This window comes from Brachycentrus maculatus, unplaced genomic scaffold (genome assembly GCF_059751285.1).
Source record: "Brachycentrus maculatus isolate JH-2025_06_01 unplaced genomic scaffold, ASM5975128v1 h1tg001170l, whole genome shotgun sequence".
Lineage (NCBI taxonomy): Eukaryota > Metazoa > Arthropoda > Insecta > Trichoptera > Brachycentridae > Brachycentrus > Brachycentrus maculatus.
Genome location: NW_028281857.1, coordinates 81775 through 92782, shown reverse-complemented (window position 1 = coordinate 92782; position 11008 = coordinate 81775). Strand labels below are relative to the sequence as shown.

General features: G+C 27.0%; 2 non-coding genes across 2 annotated transcripts; one reads left to right on the top strand and one right to left on the bottom strand.

The window, feature by feature from the left end:
* Positions 1–10471: 10471 nt before the first annotated feature.
* TRNAK-UUU (transfer RNA lysine (anticodon UUU)) lies at positions 10472–10544 on the bottom strand. The gene has a single exon. It is a non-coding gene; the product is annotated as a tRNA-Lys (tRNA).
* A 343-nt stretch (positions 10545–10887) lies between these two features.
* On the top strand, positions 10888–10960 carry TRNAR-CCU (transfer RNA arginine (anticodon CCU)). Its single transcript has one exon. It is a non-coding gene; the product is annotated as a tRNA-Arg (tRNA).
* The last annotated feature ends 48 nt before the right edge of the window (positions 10961–11008 follow it).

Here is an 11008-nt window from a genome sequence, read left to right as displayed (position 1 = left end):
CTTATGTTTTTCCCATTTTTTTTAATCTGTATAATTTTTAACACCTGCATGTCCTTTTTTTGAAACGATTATTCTCCATTTTGGTTGTATTAAAATCCTGAATAAATAATTTCATAAAAAAATAAAATGCTGAAACATTGATTTCAACCACTTTTATTTCTACAGGCACTTTGTATTCTCAAGAGACCGATACGTACAAGATGCTTGTCAAAACTAGATAAAATAAAAGTAGATTTATTTCATAAGTTTATATAAAATGTCCCACAAAGTAAAAGCAAATCTTAAAAAACCTACTAAGACGCTTCATTTACATATAGACATTGTCATGTCAAAACGTTAACTTGTTTTTACATTTACACTATTAATTTTAGTTACTAAGCTTTTTCAAAATTTTGTCAATTTTATATTTGTATTTATTCCAAATTTTCACTACCTTAAGAATACATACAAATTGATGTAATAGAACGATTTTTTTGTAAAAATTATACGATGTATGAACGAGTTTATCATGGGTAGAATGGTGAATAAATATTACACGTGTATAAAGCGATATGTTGAGATGTCAACATGTAAAAATAGCCGGTGGAGAAACACAGATTTGTGAACAAGGATTTGAACACACTTAAAATGTTGTCAATGAATTTTTGTAATTAAAATTACTTAAATTTTGCAATGTGATGCTTTATCGGTTATAGTTATGAACTTTTGTTCTAAGGGATCGTAACTTTTGTACATATTATTTGCTTTTTTATAGATTCCACCTACATATATGTGAGTTTTATTAATAATAATGTAATTACATAGGTATCAATAAAAGTATATTTGTATACGTTAACAAAAGAAAATACCTCCATAATTTTGTGGTAAATGGAGTTACGAGATTCTGGTGTTAAACCCCCATATACGATACGATTCATAGCTGATAACATTCGGTGCAGTTGGCGTGCATTGAATATTTAATAAGTATAAATAAACATATAAAGATTTTTAAGTAACGTATCTGAAGAGACAGAATGACTTCTGAATCACATATATGTGTATAAAATTCTAATAGGGCCTCCTTTTACAAATATTTTCTCATTTTTTGTGTAGTAAAACAATTTTTTTATGTTTTTCATACATTTTAAATCAATAACAATAAAGTATTGATTTTCTCAACTGTTAAGCAATAACACTACATTTTTATAGATTTAAAATGTTAAATCAATTAAGCGATTGTTCATAATTTCCGTTGTTTGTATATTTGAGTTTGATTCCTATGGATGTTAAAATAAATAAAGGTGACTCTATACTAATACAAAAAGAGGACGACAGATCACTTTAAAAAAAAATAAAAATAAAAATATACATATATATATATATATATATATATATATATATATATATATATATATATATATATATATATATATATATATATATATATATATATATATATATATATATATATATATATATAATATATATATATATATATATATATATATATATATATATATATATATATATATATATATATATATATATATATATATATAATATATATATATATATATATATATATATATATATATTATATATATATATATATATATATATATATATATATATATATATATATATTTATATATATTATATATATATATATATATATATATATATATATATATATATATATATATATATATATATATATATATATATATATATATATATATATATATATATATATATATATATATATATATATATATATATATATATATATATATATATATATATATATATATATATATATATATTTTGTGTTTTTATTATTGAAACAAATATTTCCATTTCATACTATTTATATGAACCAAAGCGGCTCATTATTAGAAAAAGGTATCAAATTGTGATAGAGTGGGTTCTTCGAACCGAGAAACTCTGCCTTAAGAGTCCGCGACACTGACCACGGGACCACAACCCGACACAAATAATTGCTTTTATGTATTAATTTTAAATCAAACACAGATTTTTTGAGTCTACTAAGTTAGTAGATTTAGTAGATTCAAAAAATCTGTGTTTGATTTAAAATTAATACATAAATTAAAATGGAGTTCTACAAATTAAACGCCAAATCAATAAACAAATAATTGCCTTCATTTAAATAATTTACGACCAAGATAGCACTGTTTCAATTCGACGCATTGTTATCTTGCATCCTATGCTCCAATGGGTGCATATAAGGATTGTTAAAATAAATAAAAATGGTAATCTTTTGAAAAAAATAAACAAAAAATTTAACTGAAAAATCATTAATTTTAAATGAAAAAAATACGTACAATCGTTTACAAATAATGGCTAGGAACATTATTCGCAATCCAAATTATGAACTAAAATGGAAAACAAGCAAATTTACGAATAAATTCATAAATCTTCCGTAATAAATTGGATTGGCGCAAATTGCCTTTGGAGAAAATACATTTTCAGTAAATTGGGAAGCAAATTAACACAGTAAAAGTATTAATTACCCAATTACCTAAAGATGGCTTGTTTCCAAAACCTTTCTCGGACAGTATAAACATTTTGTAAAATACAAAAATAGCATGAAACAATATGCCTCTATTACATGACCCAAATTAATTATATGGTTTCCTGCTCTAAAAATCGTTATTATATTTTATTGCGAAAATTTATTATGTTTTTTACTTTACGCATTTGGAAGGCGAAACAGTTGTCAGAAAAAATGCATTGATTAAGTAGGATTATAAATCGTGTTTCGATTAACAATAATAATATAAGATAGCGAGATTTGACTAATATAATATACTGTACTTACATAAATGTTTTTGTTTTTTTTAGATGGGGTTTGTATTCGTTATTTACCTTGCTTATTTATGTACAACGTTTATAGTTCATTAAGTGGATTTTTGATTCTTCTAGCTAAAAAAGTTATTCTTTCATTTTAATCTGTGTTAATATAGATAATCTAGTGTGGGTCAATCAGGAATTTCTCAGCATTTGCTCATTGAAATATACATCGCTCACTCCTTTCAAGAACGTCGTAAATCAAAAAACTTGATTTTTCAAGAGAATGTTTTTAAAGTTTATAAATAAAATACAATGTATTAAAAATACTTTTTTCTGTGCAACAGATCTTTTTAGGTAAAACCTGAAGGTTTTTTCTCTATTTGAAAAATATTTAGTATATTTAAAAAAAATAATTAAACAATACATTATCTTCAAAATGCAAAAACAACACTTTCCGCTACAGGTAGCGGGTAAATATTAAGCTAAAAATATGAATCTTTTGCTGGGATATAGTACATTTTCTGGGCATTCCGAAAACATGCATAACTGAATATTGACGATTTTTGATACATGACGTTGTTGAAAGGAGTGAGCGATTTGTTGTTCCATTCTAATAAAAATATTAATTTTTTATTCATTTAAATTTTTCATACACTAAACATAAAATTTAAGATATATAAAAATAATGCATTTACGTATATTAGAAATTTATGTTTACTTATTAGAATTTTTTGTTTTTTAGAATAAATAAAAAGATTTTTTTTCACTCCTTGCCTTTCAATAACTCATTTCTTTTCAGAACCATATAATTATTTCAAAGAAAAACTTATTTTTTCAATGCAAAAACGGTATTTTAAGAATAATAAATCAATTACGTCAAATGTTACCGGGATTTAGTGAAAATTAAGTGGCGACTTAACGAATACTGGGCCATAATGTTACGATATAATTAATAAGCCACATCTTATTTCATGATTTAATTTATTTTTCTATAAAAACAACAAGGTGATCGATTAAAAAAATATTGGCCGAATAAAAGGCATTTTAAAATGTCTATTCATCTGTCATGTCATGACGTGTCTAATGCTTAGTGTCTAGTCCAAATGATACCCAATCGACGTCAAATAAGATAAGCCGCTCTCACATTGTCCTCTTTTTCAACTTACATATTATTTACTGCTCAATGTCAAGGACGCTTCAATGTCAAAAGTGAATAACCTAATGTCACTGAATAGCCCAGTGACGTACTTTTTTTTTTAATTTTAGTTTTTTTCTTAATGGCAATCAAACTTCAAACAATAAAGAAATCTCCGCGAGTTGTGCATGACTGAATGACTCGGTAAAAATGATTAATCAATATCGAATTTAGGATAATAAAATTTATATATTTATAGTCTCAAAAAAATTAACTGCGAAGAAGTTAAATTAAGCAATAGCTGTACTGTAAATACTCTTAAATTTATTTATTTATACCTGTATACGTATATATTTTTAAATATCTCAAATCTCAAAGTCCGCGGGTAGAATACTACGATAGACGGTTGTTTTCACAGGCATAACCGACAAGTTTTTAATCAATTCGAGATTGATATAAGATATCGATTACAACTCACACTTCACAAATCTAGATTATCTCCAATTATAGGAGTATTTTTCATATTATTTTTTGACATCTCACCAAGATGAAGAAGAATATGGAAGTCTGGGCATTTACGGGGCTGACGACAAAAAAAGCTTCTTTTCATCTCACCAATAGATGTCTGTAATAAAGTTCTAAGAATTCAAGAATAACGCTTCGAAATTGGTTCATATATATATAGAACTTTCCAAGAATTTGAGTAGTGTGGTTGTCAATAATGGGTAGAATTGGTGAATGTTACACGTGTGTAAAGTGATCACTTAAACCAGCCTTTGACGGTCGTCAGCCCCGTAAATGCCCAGACTTCCATATTCTTCGTCATCTTTGATGAGATGTCAAAAAACTAGTGAAGGTTAGCTTTATTCCGAAAATTTAATTTTATCTTACGATATGTACATTTGAAGCCAAAAAAACATCAGTAGAATTTTTATAACACATTTGTTATTTCAAAGTGAATAAAACAAAAAAGCAGAATATAACTTATAAATCTAGTATAAAATAGGGTATGCAATCCCGAGTGCCTCAGCCATGGCTTCCATTTTCTTTTCCTATCCACTAATCCGCCCCATTTCTTTTCCCATATTCAAGTAGTGTCCTTCATGTGACGCTTTTTCACTCACGTCATCTACCATACTACCAACTGACCATCACGCCGCTTCTCCACAGGGATATGCAGAGAGAATAGAACACTACATTAATTTATCTTTATAAACAATCCTTGCCTTTTCTACAGTCATGCATGTCCTCATTCATACCCGCCATTGGTCAGACTTCTGACACAACCACTTTTAAGTATTTGTATAAATATATACATATATTTATATATGTTTATATCTAACTAACTAACTAACTAACTAACCATCACGCCGCTTCCCCGCAGGGGTAGGCAGAGAGAATCGAACGCCACACCACTCTGTCTTTGCAAACATTCTTTGCCTCTTCTACATTCATGCATCTCCTCATACATACCCGACGATTATTACGACTCCTGACCCGGCCGCTTTCAAGTATTTGACATACCTGATTGTGCCAAGTTTTCCTCGGTCGTCCTCTGCTTCTTTTTCCAACTACATTCGCTCCATAAATTTGTTTAACCGTTCTTTCTTCACTCATACGCTCCACATGTCCAAACCATCTCAACACACCTTTCTTAATTTTATCGATAATGCTTATCTCAGCCTTACATTCTTTCCTTATTTCATCATTCGAACATCTATCAAACATCGTTTTGCCATACATTCGTCTGAGGGATCGATTGCATGTTTATATCTATATATATATATATATATATATATATATATATATATATATATATATATATATATATATATATATATATATATATATATATATATATATATATATATATATATATATATATATATATATATATATATATATATATATATATATATATATATATATATATATATATATATATATATATATATATATATATATATATATATATATATATATATATATATATATATATATATATATATATATATATATATATATATATATATATATATATATATATATATATATATATATATATATATATATATATATATATATATATATATATATTTATATATATATATATATATATATATATATATATATATATATATATATATATATATATATATTTAAATAATATTTAATACATATTAAGACTAAGTGAGTTATGCCTACACTGCACACTACACGCAAGTACTAGAACTTCACTATCAGTTCAGTCATAGCCGGGACGTCAATTTGTCATTTACATATGCCAAGGGCAAAGTATGAAGTTATGTTATTTGTATAAAAATAAAAATGCTTTTAAAACATGGTTGCGCCGTGCAACGTATGTACATATGTCGAAAGTGCAAGCACACATATTATGAGATCATGGATTTTAAATATACCATACACTCCCTCAGTAAGAACGACACAGATTTCGTTCATTAATAAAAGGATTTTTCAGACATACTTTTGTTTTTTTAACTAGCTGCGAAACTAGCTGCGACCACTATTATACCTGATCGCGACCCACTACATGAAAAACGATATTGTATGATAACATATCAAGATAACGTCACACTCGTTTGTGAAATTCATATAATGTAATATATATGTAAATAAATATTTACATATATATGTATATATATATTTATATATATATATATATATATATATATATATATATATATATATATATATATATATATATATATATATATTTATATATATATAAATATATATATATATATATATATATATATATATATATATATATATATATATATATATATATATATATATATATTTATATATATATTTATATATATATGTATATTAAATACTAATTAAATATAAAATTATGCTTATTTTCATTATCCTTTTTTTTTTTAAATACGTCTTAGTCCGTTACGAATTATTCAAAACATTTTCAGATGTAAATATTTCTCCTTCTTTTGGAGGGTTTTTCTACATTTTTTTACTAGCACTACTACAAAAATAGCACACTTTTCTCAATTATTATTTTACCCCTCTGATGATCGCAATATTTCTATAAGATAAGCATAATGTTTATTTGGCAATGTTGGTATTCATTCATTAGAGATTACTAGATTTTTTTATTACTTTTATTACTTTTATGACTTGATCTTACTACTTGGTACGATGTGGCACATACATCCTCCCCGTGAGTAATAGAATGTTAATATTTATAAAATACATGTAAGTAAATAACAATAATATAGTTTTTCCGACTTTTATTTTGATTGACCAGTGACCAGGTTTCATCTTTACTAGTGGTAGTTAAAAAGTTAAGATTCAAATACGATTCAATAAAGTTTTAGAAAATCACGTCAAAACTATCCAAGCCATCGGTATGCCCCTTTTTTCGATGTGAATATACGATTCGGCTTGCACAACACTATTAAAAAAGATAATATACTATTATTTCTAAGGTAGAAACATTTTGCATAATACTTTATGCATCCCAAATGCATATTGCTCTTTTTATTAGAGACCTTTTTATTTTTAATGCAACAACAAAAGAACAATTCAGCAATAAATTACAGAGGTCGATAAATAATTTGCGAGGACCATATATGATAACACTTATTATGTTGCAAAATAAAATAAAGACAGAGAATCAATTAATTTTTTTCACATAATGTTATAAAACATTTTTGGAGTGATAGGAAATTCAATAGAAAAGATTGAAGTGTTCAATTTTGTAAGTTGAATCAATATTTAATTATTTTATCTATGTATCGTACGAAGTCAATGCTGAAATAAATTATGATAATATAATATGATGTGAACATTTAAAATTATTTATTTATTTTTAAATCTTGTAACTGCTGACAGTTGGTAGAATTCCATATTGAATTGTTGAGTAATATATCCAAAATTAAACACGGTTATTGGTTTGAAGTTAACTTTTATTTACATATATATGAGAATATGTGACATTTTTCGTCTTATTTAGACATTATCAAACATATTATCACATATTATCATATACATATATGTAAATAAAAGAAGAATTCAATACAATAACCGTGTTTAATTTTGAATATATTACCCAACAATGTAAAATAAACGCTTGTAAAAATATAAAATAATGTTCATCATCCAATATAAATCTTGTTTTTCAATTTATGTTTATTTTCAAGTAATATTAATGTCCGTATGTAACTTATTATAATTGTGTAAAATTATATTATTTATTTTTCCATTGTATATTTTTTCTATCAAATATTTATTATTCTATTGGTATTTTTACACATAAATTTTATTCAAATATTGCTGGCGAAAATATAAACTTTTATATCAATCTGCCCATGATACTGATACAATGCTACTACACCTTTGCAGTAAATACAGAATAATGGCGTCTAAACCTAATTTTGAACTGCCACCCATGTTACAATAAAGATGATCAATTATAGAATTAATATAGACACAAAACGGACCACCCGTATTTGGCGACTGAATGAAGAAAGGTAAGTTATGATGATAAGATGCAGGAAATACATACACACATTTATATATATATGTATGTTGACATATTGAAAACATTTTATTTATATTTCTACTTCACTTCGAAGACGGCGAAATTTCGCCTTCAGACTAAATCCTCAGCTGACAGACTTGTTTATTTCTCAGCTTATAAAATAAACCCTCAATATGAAATAATTTACTATAACGTTGCTCTTTTTGTATTTTCATAAGAAACAAAAATATTTCACCCGATATTTTTCTTGGCATGTACCGGTGCCACCTCCCAGCTGCCAAAATAGGTACCCAAGGAACAAAATGAAAGAGTCGAACATAAGTTTTTGAAAAGATATCCATAAATTACACGAAGGCATTCCGAGGCATGATTTAGTGCTGCAAAAAATCTGACCCAATAAAACCAAAAAGAGCTAATAAAACAAATCCTACGTGATGCTGAGCCATTCAGAAACATAATCATTTTAAGTAACAAGATAAAACAAAGAAAACATTGGTTTTCTGTGTAATATACAGGGTGTCGCAAAAGGACTTATTTACTGAAATCAATATTTTTAACCCTGATTTGGTTACGTTGCGTTGAAAACCTATCTCTTCTAGTCTTACCATAAAATATAAGATTCTTTGACGGGATAATTGTTTTTTACAAACACTTTACTTCGTTTAATTTATTATATTTCATGGTAGCGACATAAGCACTTGCGCAGACAGTATAATAGCCACCGATTAATATATTTTGGTTGATTGAAAGATGTTATTTTTCAGAAATAATCCCGCCAGTGTATACGCCGTTTATAGGTATAGAAAATATCAACAGTAAAATTAACGGAGTAAATTAAAATTCTGTTTTCTATTTTTTCTAAATTGTAAAAACCATATTACATTTTATTAATTCAATATTTCACAATTAATTATAAATCAGACCGGTTGATTTTTTTATTTGTTCTTTCCAAAATGGTCTTACATTCGTGTTTTATTGTCATGCATATTGAAATCAACATGTTATTCTACAACGTTAATGTCTAATCAATAAATTATAATGTTTTCTTCAGTAGGATAACTCGTGCAAAGGAATTCATTTCACATAAAAGGTTTAGTCCCCGAGTGTCAGAAATGAAGACTCTAAGAAGCATATCTGGCAAGAGTCTACGAGAATTAGAAACGCCAGGATAAGGGAAACACGCGAGATCGAAGATGTTGTTAGTTGGGGAAGGCAACGAAGGAGACAATGGTATGCGCATGTGAGGAGAATGGAACCATCCAGACTCCCCCACATTTCACTGTACTGCCAACCCCAAGGTACATGACTCCCGGACAGACCACCAAAGAGATGGATCGACAGCTTGGAATCGACATCGCAGGAGGTTAATCCCTCTTGAAAACTGTTCACAAGGCCTACACCAAGCAGAAGAAAAAGACGGTTTAGTCTTCGCATTGATTACATTCTCATAAAAATTGCCTCAAATTAGTAAAAAAAACATTTACTTGGATATCGAATATACGTCACTACGTTTAAACCGAAAATAAATTATTTTTAATATAATACTGTTGCGATGTTTCATCCAGTACAATCGCTAGATTTTATCCATTCTGTTTTTTTCTTCTTCTATTTTTACTATGGTGTATCATAATGTTTAGTTACCTGCCTGTTGTTTATTGCTCTTTTCCTTTTTAATGGTCACAAAAAAGTAGAACGTGTAACGGCATACTATTATTATTATGTAATACAAATTCGAAATTTATTTATAAAATTATTATTACTTCCTATTTTGTTTACATATTATTGGACTTTTAATTTTTGTTCCTTTTTGAGTTGTACATTTAAAGGTGCTTATAAAGGAATTTGATTAGTATTGTAAAGCTGGCCAGACAGCAAACCAGTAATGTCAGCAAATAAATGACAAAAATAATAATTTATTCATAACATAGATGTATTTATTTTCACAAATTTTATTTTAAAAAAAATATAATAAAAAATGATAAGTTAAAGGAATATTATATAAAACAAAGTATGAAAAAAATGATCGCCCGAACAGGGACTTGAACCCTGGACCCTTGGATTAAAAGTCCAATGCTCTACCGACTGAGCTATCCGGGCTGGCGGTCTGTCTGTCAAGAAAATCGTATTTATACTTAATCTTTAGTTGTGTAATATGGCCGTGTTTAGTGTTTTTCGTTACTTTTTCAATTGTTTAGTAAAACATTTTTAACAATTATCAGTCATTTCTAATGCTATGTAAAAGTCATATCAAATTAACGATTCGTCATAATAATAAAAAAATGCATGACATAAAGTAGTTAAATACAATTAATTTGTACTGAAAATATTATTTGCGTCATGAAACTTTTTATTTGGTTGACTTTAATTCTAACGGGGTTTTTCAAAAGGGTTCTAAATTAATGTATACAGCTATCTTTTTATTTTCTTCCCTCGTGCGCCTGCCCCTGTGGCCTAATGGATAAGGCATCGGCCTCCTAAGCCGGGGATTGTGGGTTCGAGTCCCACCAGGGGTACAGATGTCCCTTTTTGCAACCCCATTTTTTTCTCATAAGTCGGTAAAG